The 12,007-nt window shown below is 33.0% G+C and overlaps 5 non-coding genes across 5 annotated transcripts; all 5 read left to right on the top strand.

The window, feature by feature from the left end:
- Window positions 1-1,248: 1,248 nt before the first annotated feature.
- On the top strand, window positions 1,249-1,330 carry TRNAL-UAG (transfer RNA leucine (anticodon UAG)). Its single transcript has one exon. It is a non-coding gene; the product is annotated as a tRNA-Leu (tRNA).
- Window positions 1,331-2,980: 1,650 nt separating this feature from the next.
- Window positions 2,981-3,062, top strand: TRNAL-UAG (transfer RNA leucine (anticodon UAG)). The gene has a single exon. It is a non-coding gene; the product is annotated as a tRNA-Leu (tRNA).
- Window positions 3,063-4,711: 1,649 nt separating this feature from the next.
- TRNAL-UAG (transfer RNA leucine (anticodon UAG)) lies at window positions 4,712-4,793 on the top strand. The gene has a single exon. It is a non-coding gene; the product is annotated as a tRNA-Leu (tRNA).
- Window positions 4,794-6,443: 1,650 nt separating this feature from the next.
- TRNAL-UAG (transfer RNA leucine (anticodon UAG)) lies at window positions 6,444-6,525 on the top strand. Its single transcript has one exon. It is a non-coding gene; the product is annotated as a tRNA-Leu (tRNA).
- A 1,649-nt stretch (window positions 6,526-8,174) lies between these two features.
- TRNAL-UAG (transfer RNA leucine (anticodon UAG)) lies at window positions 8,175-8,256 on the top strand. The gene has a single exon. It is a non-coding gene; the product is annotated as a tRNA-Leu (tRNA).
- Window positions 8,257-12,007: the final 3,751 nt, after the last annotated feature.

Raw genomic sequence — 12,007 nt, 5'->3', positions numbered from 1 at the left:
TGAGCTACCCTAACAACATGCACATGTGGTAGCATGGCCGAGCAGTCTAAGGCGCTGGATTAAGGCTCCAGTCTCTTTGGAGGTGTGGGTGCAAATCTCACTACTGCCATCTTTATTATACAAAGAGTAGGGCAGTTATTGATGGCAAAGTGATTCTTTTTTTCCATTAAATAGGATATTACCCAACTGAAGTTGGTTGGTGGAAGATTCCTATAGCTACTCAACAGTTCATCATTGTTACAAGAGACTTCCCAAACGTTTTAAAAATGTTATCTGCTAAGAGTAAAGATGAGCCAAAATTAAGTTGGCATGAAGTAATTAGAAGTAATATCATAACTAATATTTATTTACTGAGTGGTCTTATCATACAATTAGAGATGGAAATGTTGGCAACGTGACTCATTGGTATAAATTGATGGATTTATATTCCGATTTCTCTATCTTTAATATTTTTCTGGATTTTAATCTCACAGCTGTCTATCTTAGGCATTTGAATAGTACTTCAAAGTTATTTGGATACATCAGTTGCACTAAATGAAGGAAATCTGAAGACAAATATAATCATTACTTGTTAAATGTACCTGGCTTCTTTTACATTTTATCTCTGCTTTTCCTGACTTTGGGTAAAGTTTTGAATGACATTCCAGATATGAGAGTTAAAATATTTTAAAGTGTACAGCAGGTTGTAGGATGACAGAGCTATTCAAGCTGCTGGAATCAAATCCCACTGCTGCCATATTTATTCTCCAAGGAGAAGATCCAGTGATATATATCAAAGTGTATTCCTAAAGTAGATAAGGTATAAAAGAAGCTAAATTTGGTTGGTGGAAGCACACCATAAGCTGTCACATGCAGTAGCTCAAAAGAAGTTATCATGGTTTTAATAGTTTTCTCAAACCTTTTTTAGAACTATCTAAATTGTATTGTTGCTCTCAAAAAGTGGCTTTGAATATCTCTGCGATCTACATTATGCATCTAGCAAGCATCTCAATTTTTGAATATGTCAGTTAAAACAAACAAAAATTAACTGAGAAAATTAAAAAATCAGTTCTCATCAATATTACCAAGTAAAACAAGGATGTTTTACCTTTCATTGAATTATTGTATTAGCGTATTGTTTATCATTTCATAGACTTTTAACATGACACTTCTTTCCAAGTGTGGCTTTAAAACAAAATTAAACATTTAATTTGCAGCAATCTTAATTAAATGAAAGATCTGTGAGATAAGAACTCCATGTGTGCCAGTGGTAGCATGGCCGAGCGGTCTAAGGTGCTGGATGTAGGCTCCAGTCTCTTCGGAGGTGTGGGTTCAAATCCCACTGCTAACAATCTTATTTTCCAAAGAATTGAATTTTGATCAGATATTAACCAACGGAAAAAGGTTGGTGATAGTACCCTGCATTAGCCACCAAGTTCCCAACAGTTCATCATAGTTGCAACAGTCTTCTCAAACCTTTAAAATAATGATATCTGCTAACAATAAAGATATTCAAATTTTAATTTTGCATGAAGTAATTATGTGCCCTATCAGAACTAATATTTTATTACTTCATGCATCTCAATTTCTTTTGTTATTTCAATGAAAATAAACAAAATGCAATTCTATAAAAAATCTGAATTTCTCATCGGATTTATGTTTAATAATGAACTTTCTTTTAACTTTTGCTGACATCTTTTCAATTAATACTTTAAAACAAAAAAACCCTTTTATTTTGATGTTCTAGATCTGTGAGCTACCCTAACAACATGCACATGTGGTAGCAGGGCCGAGCAGTCTAAGGCGCTGGATTAAGGCTCCAGTCTCTTTGGAGGTGTGGGTGCAAATCTCACTACTGCCATCTTTATTATACAAAGAGTAGGGCAGTTATTGATGGCAAAGTGATTCTTTTTTTCCATTAAATAGGATATTACCCAACTGAAGTTGGTTGGTGGAAGATTCCTACAGCTACTCAACAGTTCATCATTGTTACAAGAGACTTCCCAAACGTTTTAAAAATGTTATCTGCTAAGAGTAAAGATGAGCCAAAATTAAGTTGGCATGAATTAATTAGAAGTAATATCATAACTAATATTTATTTACTGAGTGGTCTTATCATACAATTAGAGATGGAAATGTTGGCAACGTGACTCATTGGTATAAATTGATGGATTTATATTCCGATTTCTCTATCTTTCCTATCTCTCTGGATTTTAATCTCACAGCTGTCTATTTTAGGCATTTGAATAATACTTAAAAGTTATTTGGATACATCAGTTGCACTAAATGAAGGAAAATTGAAGACAAATATAATCATTACTTGTTAAATGTACCTGGCTTCTTTTACATTTTATCTCAGCTTTTCCTGACTTTGGGTAAAGTTTTGAATGACATTCCAGATATGAGAGCTAAAATATTTTAAAGTGTTAAGCGGGTTGTAGGATGACAGAGCTATTCAAGCTGCTGGAATCAAATCCAACTGCTGCCATATTTATTCTCCAAGGAGAAGATCCAGTGATATATATCAAAGTGCTTTCCTAAAGTAGATAAGGTATAAAAGAAGCTAAATTTGGTTAGTGGAAGCACACCATAAGCTGTCATATGCAGTAGCTCAAAACAAGTTATCATGGTTTTAATAGTTTTCTCAAACCTTTTTTAGAACTATCTAAAATGTATTGTTGCTCTCAAAAAGTGGCTTTGAATATCTCTGCGATCTACATTATGCATCTAGCAAGCATCTCAATTTTTGAATATGTCAGTTAAAACAAACAAAAAGTAACTGAGAAAATTAAAAAATCAGTTCTCATCAATATTACCAAGTAAAACATGGATGTTTTTACCTTTCATTGAAATCTTGTATTAGCGAATTGTTTTTCATTTCATAGACTTTTAACATGAAACTTCTTTCCAAGTGTTGCTTTAAAACAAAATTAAACATTTAATTTGCAGCAATCTTAATTACATGAAAGATCTGTGAGATAAGAACTCCACGTGTGCCAGTGGTAGCATGGCCGAGCGGTCTAAGGCGCTAGATTTAGGCTCCAGTCTCTTCGGAGGCGTGGGTTCAAATCCCACTGCTGCCAATCTTGTTTTCCAAATAATTGATTTTTGATCAGATATTAACCAACTGAAAAAGGTTGGTGATAGTACCCTGCATTAGCCACCAAGTTCCCAACAGTTCATCATAGTTGCAACAGTCTATTCAAACCTTTAAAATAATGATATCTGCTAACAATAAAAATATTCAAATTTTAATTTTGCATGAAGTAATTATGTGCCCTATCAGAACTAATATTTTATTACTTCATGCATCTCAATTTCTTTTGTTATTTCAATGAAAATAAACAAAATGCAATTCTATAAAAAATCTGAATTTCTCATCGGATTTATGTTTAATAATGAACTTTCTTTTAACTTTTGCTGACATCTTTTCAATTAATACTTTAAAACAAAAAAACCCTTTTATTTTGATGTTCTAGATCTGTGAGCTACCCTAACAACATGCACATGTGGTAGCATGGCCGAGCAGTCTAAGGCGCTGGATTAAGGCTCCAGTCTCTTTGGAGGTGTGGGTGCAAATCTCACTACTGCCATCTTTATTATACAAAGAGTAGGGCAGTTATTGATGGCAAAGTGATTCTTTTTTTCCATTAAATAGGATATTACCCAACTGAAGTTGGTTGGTGGAAGATTCCTATAGCTACTCAACAGTTCATCATTGTTACAAGAGACTTCCCAAACGTTTTAAAAATGTTATCTGCTAAGAGTAAAGATGAGCCAAAATTAAGTTGGCATGAAGTAATTAGAAGTAATATCATAACTAATATTTATTTACTGAGTGGTCTTATCATACAATTAGAGATGGAAATGTTGGCAACGTGACTCATTGGTATAAATTGATGGATTTATATTCCGATTTCTCTATCTTTAATATTTTTCTGGATTTTAATCTCACAGCTGTCTATCTTAGGCATTTGAATAGTACTTCAAAGTTATTTGGATACATCAGTTGCACTAAATGAAGGAAATCTGAAGACAAATATAATCATTACTTGTTAAATGTACCTGGCTTCTTTTACATTTTATCTCTGCTTTTCCTGACTTTGGGTAAAGTTTTGAATGACATTCCAGATATGAGAGTTAAAATATTTTAAAGTGTACAGCAGGTTGTAGGATGACAGAGCTATTCAAGCTGCTGGAATCAAATCCCACTGCTGCCATATTTATTCTCCAAGGAGAAAATCCAGTGATATATATCAAAGTGTATTCCTAAAGTAGATAAGGTATAAAAGAAGCTAAATTTGGTTGGTGGAAGCACACCATAAGCTGTCACATGCAGTAGCTCAAAAGAAGTTATCATGGTTTTAATAGTTTTCTCAAAACTTTTTTAGAACTATCTAAATTGTATTGTTGCTCTCAAAAAGTGGCTTTGAATATCTCTGCGATCTACATTATGCATCTAGCAAGCATCTCAATTTTTGAATATGTCAGTTAAAACAAACAAAAATTAACTGAGAAAATTAAAAAATCAGTTCTCATCAATATTACCAAGTAAAACAAGGATGTTTTACCTTTCATTGAATTATTGTATTAGCGTATTGTTTATCATTTCATAGACTTTTAACATGACACTTCTTTCCAAGTGTGGCTTTAAAACAAAATTAAACATTTAATTTGCAGCAATCTTAATTAAATGAAAGATCTGTGAGATAAGAACTTCATGTGTGCCAGAGGTAGCATGGCCGAGTGGTCTAAGGTGCTGGATGTAGGCTCCAGTCTCTTCGGAGGTGTGGGTTCAAATCCCACTGCTGCCAATCTTATTTTCCAAAGAATTGAATTTTGATCAGATATTAACCAACGGAAAAAGGTTGGTGATAGTACCCTGCATTAGCCACCAAGTTCCCAACAGTTCATCATAGTTGCAACAGTCTTCTCAAACCTTTAAAATAATGATATCTGCTAACAATAAAGATATTCAAATTTTAATTTTGCATGAAGTAATTATGTGCCCTATCAGAACTAATATTTTATTACTTCATGCATCTCAATTTCTTTTGTTATTTCAATGAAAATAAACAAAATGCAATTCAATAAAAAATCTGAATTTCTCATCGGATTTATGTTTAATAATGAACTTTCTTTTAACCTTTGCTGACATCTTTTCAATTAATACTTTAAAACAAAAAAACCCTTTAATTTTGATGTTCTAGATCTGTGAGCTACCCTAACAACATGCACATGTGGTAGCATGGCCGAGCAGTCTATAGCGCTGGATTAAGGCTCCAGTCTCTTTGGAGGCGTGGGTGCAAATCTCACTACTGCCATCTTTATTATACAAAGAGTAGGGCAGTTATTGATGGCAAAGTGATTCTTTTTTTCCATTAGATAGGATATTACCCAGCTGAAGTTGGTTGGTGGAAGATTCCTATAGCTACTCAACAGTTCATCATTGTTACAAGAGACTTCCCAAACGTTTTAAAAATGTTATCTGCTAAGAGTAAAGATGAGCCAAAATTAAGTTGGCATGAATTAATTAGAAGTAATATCTTAACTAATATTTATTTACTGAGTTGTCTTATCATACAATTAGAGATGGAAATGTTGGCAACGTGACTCATTGGTATAAATTGATGGATTTATATTCCGATTTCTCTATCTTTCCTATCTCTCTGGATTTTAATCTCACAGCTGTCTATTTTAGGCATTTGAATAATACTTAAAAGTTATTTGGATACATCAGTTGCACTAAATGAAGGAAAATTGAAGACAAATATAATCATTACTTGTTAAATGTACCTGGCTTCTTTTGCATTTTATCTCAGCTTTTCCTGACTTTGGGTAAAGTTTTGAATGACATTCCAGATATGAGAGCTAAAATATTTTAAAGTGTTAAGCGGGTTGTAGGATGACAGAGCTATTCAAGCTGCTGGAATCAAATCCCACTGCTGCCATATTTATTCTCCAAGGAGAAGATCCAGTGATATATATCAAAGTGCTTTCCTAAAGTAGATAAGGTATAAAAGAAGCTAAATTTGGTTAGTGGAAGCACACCATAAGCTGTCACATGCAGTAGCTCAAAACAAGTTATCATGGTTTTAATAGTTTTCTCAAACCTTTTTTAGAACTATCTAAAATGTATTGTTGCTCTCAAAAAGTGGCTTTGAATATCTCTGTGATCTACATTATGCATCTAGCAAGCATCTCAATTTTTGAATATGTCAGTTAAAACAAACAAAAAGTAACTGAGAAAATTAAAAAATCAGTTCTCATCAATATTACCAAGTAAAACATGGATGTTTTTACCTTTCATTGAAATCTTGTAATAGCGAATTGTTTTTCATTTCATAGACTTTTAACATGAAACTTCTTTCCAAGTGTTGCTTTAAAACAAAATTAAACATTTAATTTGCAGCAATCTTAATTACATGAAAGATCTGTGAGATAAGAACTCCACGTGTGCCAGTGGTAGCATGGCCGAGCGGTCTAAGGCGCTAGATTTAGGCTCCAGTCTCTTCGGAGGCGTGGGTTCAAATCCCACTGCTGCCAATCTTGTTTTCCAAATAATTGATTTTTGATCAGATATTAACCAACTGAAAAAGGTTGGTGATAGTACCCTGCATTAGCCACCAAGTTCCCAACAGTTCATCATAGTTGCAACAGTCTATTCAAACCTTTAAAATAATGATATCTGCTAACAATAAAAATATTCAAATTTTAATTTTGCATGAAGTAATTATGTGCCCTATCAGAACTAATATTTTATTACTTCATGCATCTCAATTTCTTTTGTTATTTCAATGAAAATAAACAAAATGCAATTCTATAAAAAATCTGAATTTCTCATCGGATTTATGTTTAATAATGAACTTTCTTTTAACTTTTGCTGACATCTTTTCAATTAATACTTTAAAACAAAAAAACCCTTTTATTTTGATGTTCTAGATCTGTGAGCTACCCTAACAACATGCACATGTGGTAGCATGGCCGAGCAGTCTAAGGCGCTGGATTAAGGCTCCAGTCTCTTTGGAGGTGTGGGTGCAAATCTCACTACTGCCATCTTTATTATACAAAGAGTAGGGCAGTTATTGATGGCAAAGTGATTCTTTTTTTCCATTAAATAGGATATTACCCAACTGAAGTTGGTTGGTGGAAGATTCCTATAGCTACTCAACAGTTCATCATTGTTACAAGAGACTTCCCAAACGTTTTAAAAATGTTATCTGCTAAGAGTAAAGATGAGCCAAAATTAAGTTGGCATGAAGTAATTAGAAGTAATATCATAACTAATATTTATTTACTGAGTGGTCTTATCATACAATTAGAGATGGAAATGTTGGCAACGTGACTCATTGGTATAAATTGATGGATTTATATTCCGATTTCTCTATCTTTAATATTTTTCTGGATTTTAATCTCACAGCTGTCTATCTTAGGCATTTGAATAGTACTTCAAAGTTATTTGGATACATCAGTTGCACTAAATGAAGGAAATCTGAAGACAAATATAATCATTACTTGTTAAATGTACCTGGCTTCTTTTACATTTTATCTCTGCTTTTCCTGACTTTGGGTAAAGTTTTGAATGACATTCCAGATATGAGAGTTAAAATATTTTAAAGTGTACAGCAGGTTGTAGGATGACAGAGCTATTCAAGCTGCTGGAATCAAATCCCACTGCTGCCATATTTATTCTCCAAGGAGAAGATCCAGTGATATATATCAAAGTGTATTCCTAAAGTAGATAAGGTATAAAAGAAGCTAAATTTGGTTGGTGGAAGCACACCATAAGCTGTCACATGCAGTAGCTCAAAAGAAGTTATCATGGTTTTAATAGTTTTCTCAAACCTTTTTTAGAACTATCTAAATTGTATTGTTGCTCTCAAAAAGTGGCTTTGAATATCTCTGCGATCTACATTATGCATCTAGCAAGCATCTCAATTTTTGAATATGTCAGTTAAAACAAACAAAAATTAACTGAGAAAATTAAATAATCAGTTCTCATCAATATTACCAAGTAAAACAAGGATGTTTTACCTTTCATTGAATTATTGTATTAGCGTATTGTTTATCATTTCATAGACTTTTAACATGACACTTCTTTCCAAGTGTGGCTTTAAAACAAAATTAAACATTTAATTTGCAGCAATCTTAATTAAATGAAATATCTGTGAGATAAGAACTTCATGTGTGCCAGAGGTAGCATGGCCGAGTGGTCTAAGGTGCTGGATGTAGGCTCCAGTCTCTTCGGAGGTGTGGGTTCAAATCCCACTGCTGCCAATCTTATTTTCCAAAGAATTGAATTTTGATCAGATATTAACCAACGGAAAAAGGTTGGTGATAGTACCCTGCATTAGCCACCAAGTTCCCAACAGTTCATCATAGTTGCAACAGTCTTCTCAAACCTTTAAAATAATGATATATGCTAACAATAAAGATATTCAAATTTTAATTTTGCATGAAGTAATTATGTGCCCTATCAGAACTAATATTTTATTACTTCATGCATCTCAATTTCTTTTGTTATTTCAATGAAAATAAACAAAATGCAATTCAATAAAAAATCTGAATTTCTCATCGGATTTATGTTTAATAATGAACTTTCTTTTAACCTTTGCTGACATCTTTTCAATTAATACTTTAAAACAAAAAAACCCTTTAATTTTGATGTTCTAGATCTGTGAGCTACCCTAACAACATGCACATGTGGTAGCATGGCCGAGCAGTCTATAGCGCTGGATTAAGGCTCCAGTCTCTTTGGAGGCGTGGGTGCAAATCTCACTACTGCCATCTTTATTATACAAAGAGTAGGGCAGTTATTGATGGCAAAGTGATTCTTTTTTTCCATTAGATAGGATATTACCCAGCTGAAGTTGGTTGGTGGAAGATTCCTATAGCTACTCAACAGTTCATCATTGTTACAAGAGACTTCCCAAACGTTTTAAAAATGTTATCTGCTAAGAGTAAAGATGAGCCAAAATTAAGTTGGCATGAATTAATTAGAAGTAATATCTTAACTAATATTTATTTACTGAGTTGTCTTATCATACAATTAGAGATGGAAATGTTGGCAACGTGACTCATTGGTATAAATTGATGGATTTATATTCCGATTTCTCTATCTTTCCTATCTCTCTGGATTTTAATCTCACAGCTGTCTATTTTAGGCATTTGAATAATACTTAAAAGTTATTTGGATACATCAGTTGCACTAAATGAAGGAAAATTGAAGACAAATATAATCATTACTTGTTAAATGTACCTGGCTTCTTTTGCATTTTATCTCAGCTTTTCCTGACTTTGGGTAAAGTTTTGAATGACATTCCAGATATGAGAGCTAAAATATTTTAAAGTGTTAAGCGGGTTGTAGGATGACAGAGCTATTCAAGCTGCTGGAATCAAATCCCACTGCTGCCATATTTATTCTCCAAGGAGAAGATCCAGTGATATATATCAAAGTGCTTTCCTAAAGTAGATAAGGTATAAAAGAAGCTAAATTTGGTTAGTGGAAGCACACCATAAGCTGTCACATGCAGTAGCTCAAAACAAGTTATCATGGTTTTAATAGTTTTCTCAAACCTTTTTTAGAACTATCTAAAATGTATTGTTGCTCTCAAAAAGTGGCTTTGAATATCTCTGCGATCTACATTATGCATCTAGCAAGCATCTCAATTTTTGAATATGTCAGTTAAAACAAACAAAAGTAACTGAGAAAATTAAAAAATCAGTTCTCATCAATATTACCAAGTAAAACATGGATGTTTTTACCTTTCATTGAAATCTTGTATTAGCGAATTGTTTTTCATTTCATAGACTTTTAACATGAAACTTCTTTCCAAGTGTCGCTTTAAAACAAAATTAAACATTTATTTTGCAGCAATCTTAATTACATGAAAGATCTGTGAGATAAGAACTCCATGTGTGCCAGTGGTAGCATGGCCGAGCGGTCTAAGGCGCTAGATTAGGCTCCAGTCTCTTCGGAGGCGTGGGTTCAAATCCCACTGCTGCCAATCTTATTTTCCAAAGAATTGATTTTTGATCAGATATTAACCAACTGAAAAAGGTTGGTGATAGTACCCAGCATTAGCCACCAAGTTCCCAACAGTTCATCATAGTTGCAACAGTCTATTCAAACCTTTAAAATAATGATATCTGCTAACAATAAAGATATTCAAATTTTAATTTTGCTTGAAGTAATTATGTGCCCTATCAGAACTAATATTTTATTACTTCATGCATCTCAATTTCTTTTGTTATTTCAATGAAAATAAACAAAATGCAATTCTATAAAAAATCTGAATTTCTCATCGGATTTATGTTTAATAATGAACTTTCTTTTAACTTTTGCTGACATCTTTTCAATTAATACTTTAAAACAAAAAAACCCTTTTATTTTGATGTTCTAGATCTGTGAGCTACCCTAACAACATGCACATGTGGTAGCATGGCCGAGCAGTCTAAGGCGCTGGATTAAGGCTCCAGTCTCTTTGGAGGTGTGGGTGCAAATCTCACTACTGCCATCTTTATTATACAAAGAGTAGGGCAGTTATTGATGGCAAAGTGATTCTTTTTTTCCATTAAATAGGATATTACCCAACTGAAGTTGGTTGGTGGAAGATTCCTATAGCTACTCAACAGTTCATCATTGTTACAAGAGACTTCCCAAACGTTTTAAAAATGTTATCTGCTAAGAGTAAAGATGAGCCAAAATTAAGTTGGCATGAAGTAATTAGAAGTAATATCATAACTAATATTTATTTACTGAGTGGTCTTATCATACAATTAGAGATGGAAATGTTGGCAACGTGACTCATTGGTATAAATTGATGGATTTATATTCCGATTTCTCTATCTTTAATATTTTTCTGGATTTTAATCTCACAGCTGTCTATCTTAGGCATTTGAATAGTACTTCAAAGTTATTTGGATACATCAGTTGCACTAAATGAAGGAAATCTGAAGACAAATATAATCATTACTTGTTAAATGTACCTGGCTTCTTTTACATTTTATCTCTGCTTTTCCTGACTTTGGGTAAAGTTTTGAATGACATTCCAGATATGAGAGTTAAAATATTTTAAAGTGTACAGCAGGTTGTAGGATGACAGAGCTATTCAAGCTGCTGGAATCAAATCCCACTGCTGCCATATTTATTCTCCAAGGAGAAGATCCAGTGATATATATCAAAGTGTATTCCTAAAGTAGATAAGGTAAAAAAGAAGCTAAATTTGGTTGGTGGAAGCACACCATAAGCTGTCACATGCAGTAGCTCAAAAGAAGTTATCATGGTTTTAATAGTTTTCTCAAACCTTTTTTAGAACTATCTAAATTGTATTGTTGCTCTCAAAAAGTGGCTTTGAATATCTCTGCGATCTACATTATGCATCTAGCAAGCATCTCAATTTTTGAATATGTCAGTTAAAACAAACAAAAATTAACTGAGAAAATTAAAAAATCAGTTCTCATCAATATTACCAAGTAAAACAAGGATGTTTTACCTTTCATTGAATTATTGTATTAGCGTATTGTTTATCATTTCATAGACTTTTAACATGACACTTCTTTCCAAGTGTGGCTTTAAAACAAAATTAAACATTTAATTTGCAGCAATCTTAATTAAATGAAAGATCTGTGAGATAAGAACTCCATGTGTGCCAGTGGTAGCATGGCCGAGCGGTCTAAGGTGCTGGATGTAGGCTCCAGTCTCTTCGGAGGTGTGGGTTCAAATCCCACTGCTGACAATCTTATTTTCCAAAGAATTGAATTTTGATCAGATATTAACCAACTGAAAAAGGTTGGTGATAGTACCCTGCATTAGCCACCAAGTTCCCAACAGTTCATCATAGTTGCAACAGTCTTCTCAAACCTTTAAAATAATGATATCTGCTAACAATAAAGATATTCAAATTTTAATTTTGCATGAAGTAATTATGTGCCCTATCAGAACTAATATTTTATTACTTCATGCATCTCAATTTCTTTTGTTATTTCAATGAAAATAAACAAAATGCAATTCTATAAAAAATCTGAA

The sequence above is a fragment of the Taudactylus pleione genome, unplaced genomic scaffold (assembly GCF_031769625.1).
Source record: "Taudactylus pleione unplaced genomic scaffold, aTauple2 ptg000016l, whole genome shotgun sequence".
NCBI lineage: Eukaryota > Metazoa > Chordata > Amphibia > Anura > Myobatrachidae > Taudactylus > Taudactylus pleione.
Note: the sequence above shows the minus strand (reverse complement) of the source record. Positions and strands in the feature narration are given on the sequence as shown.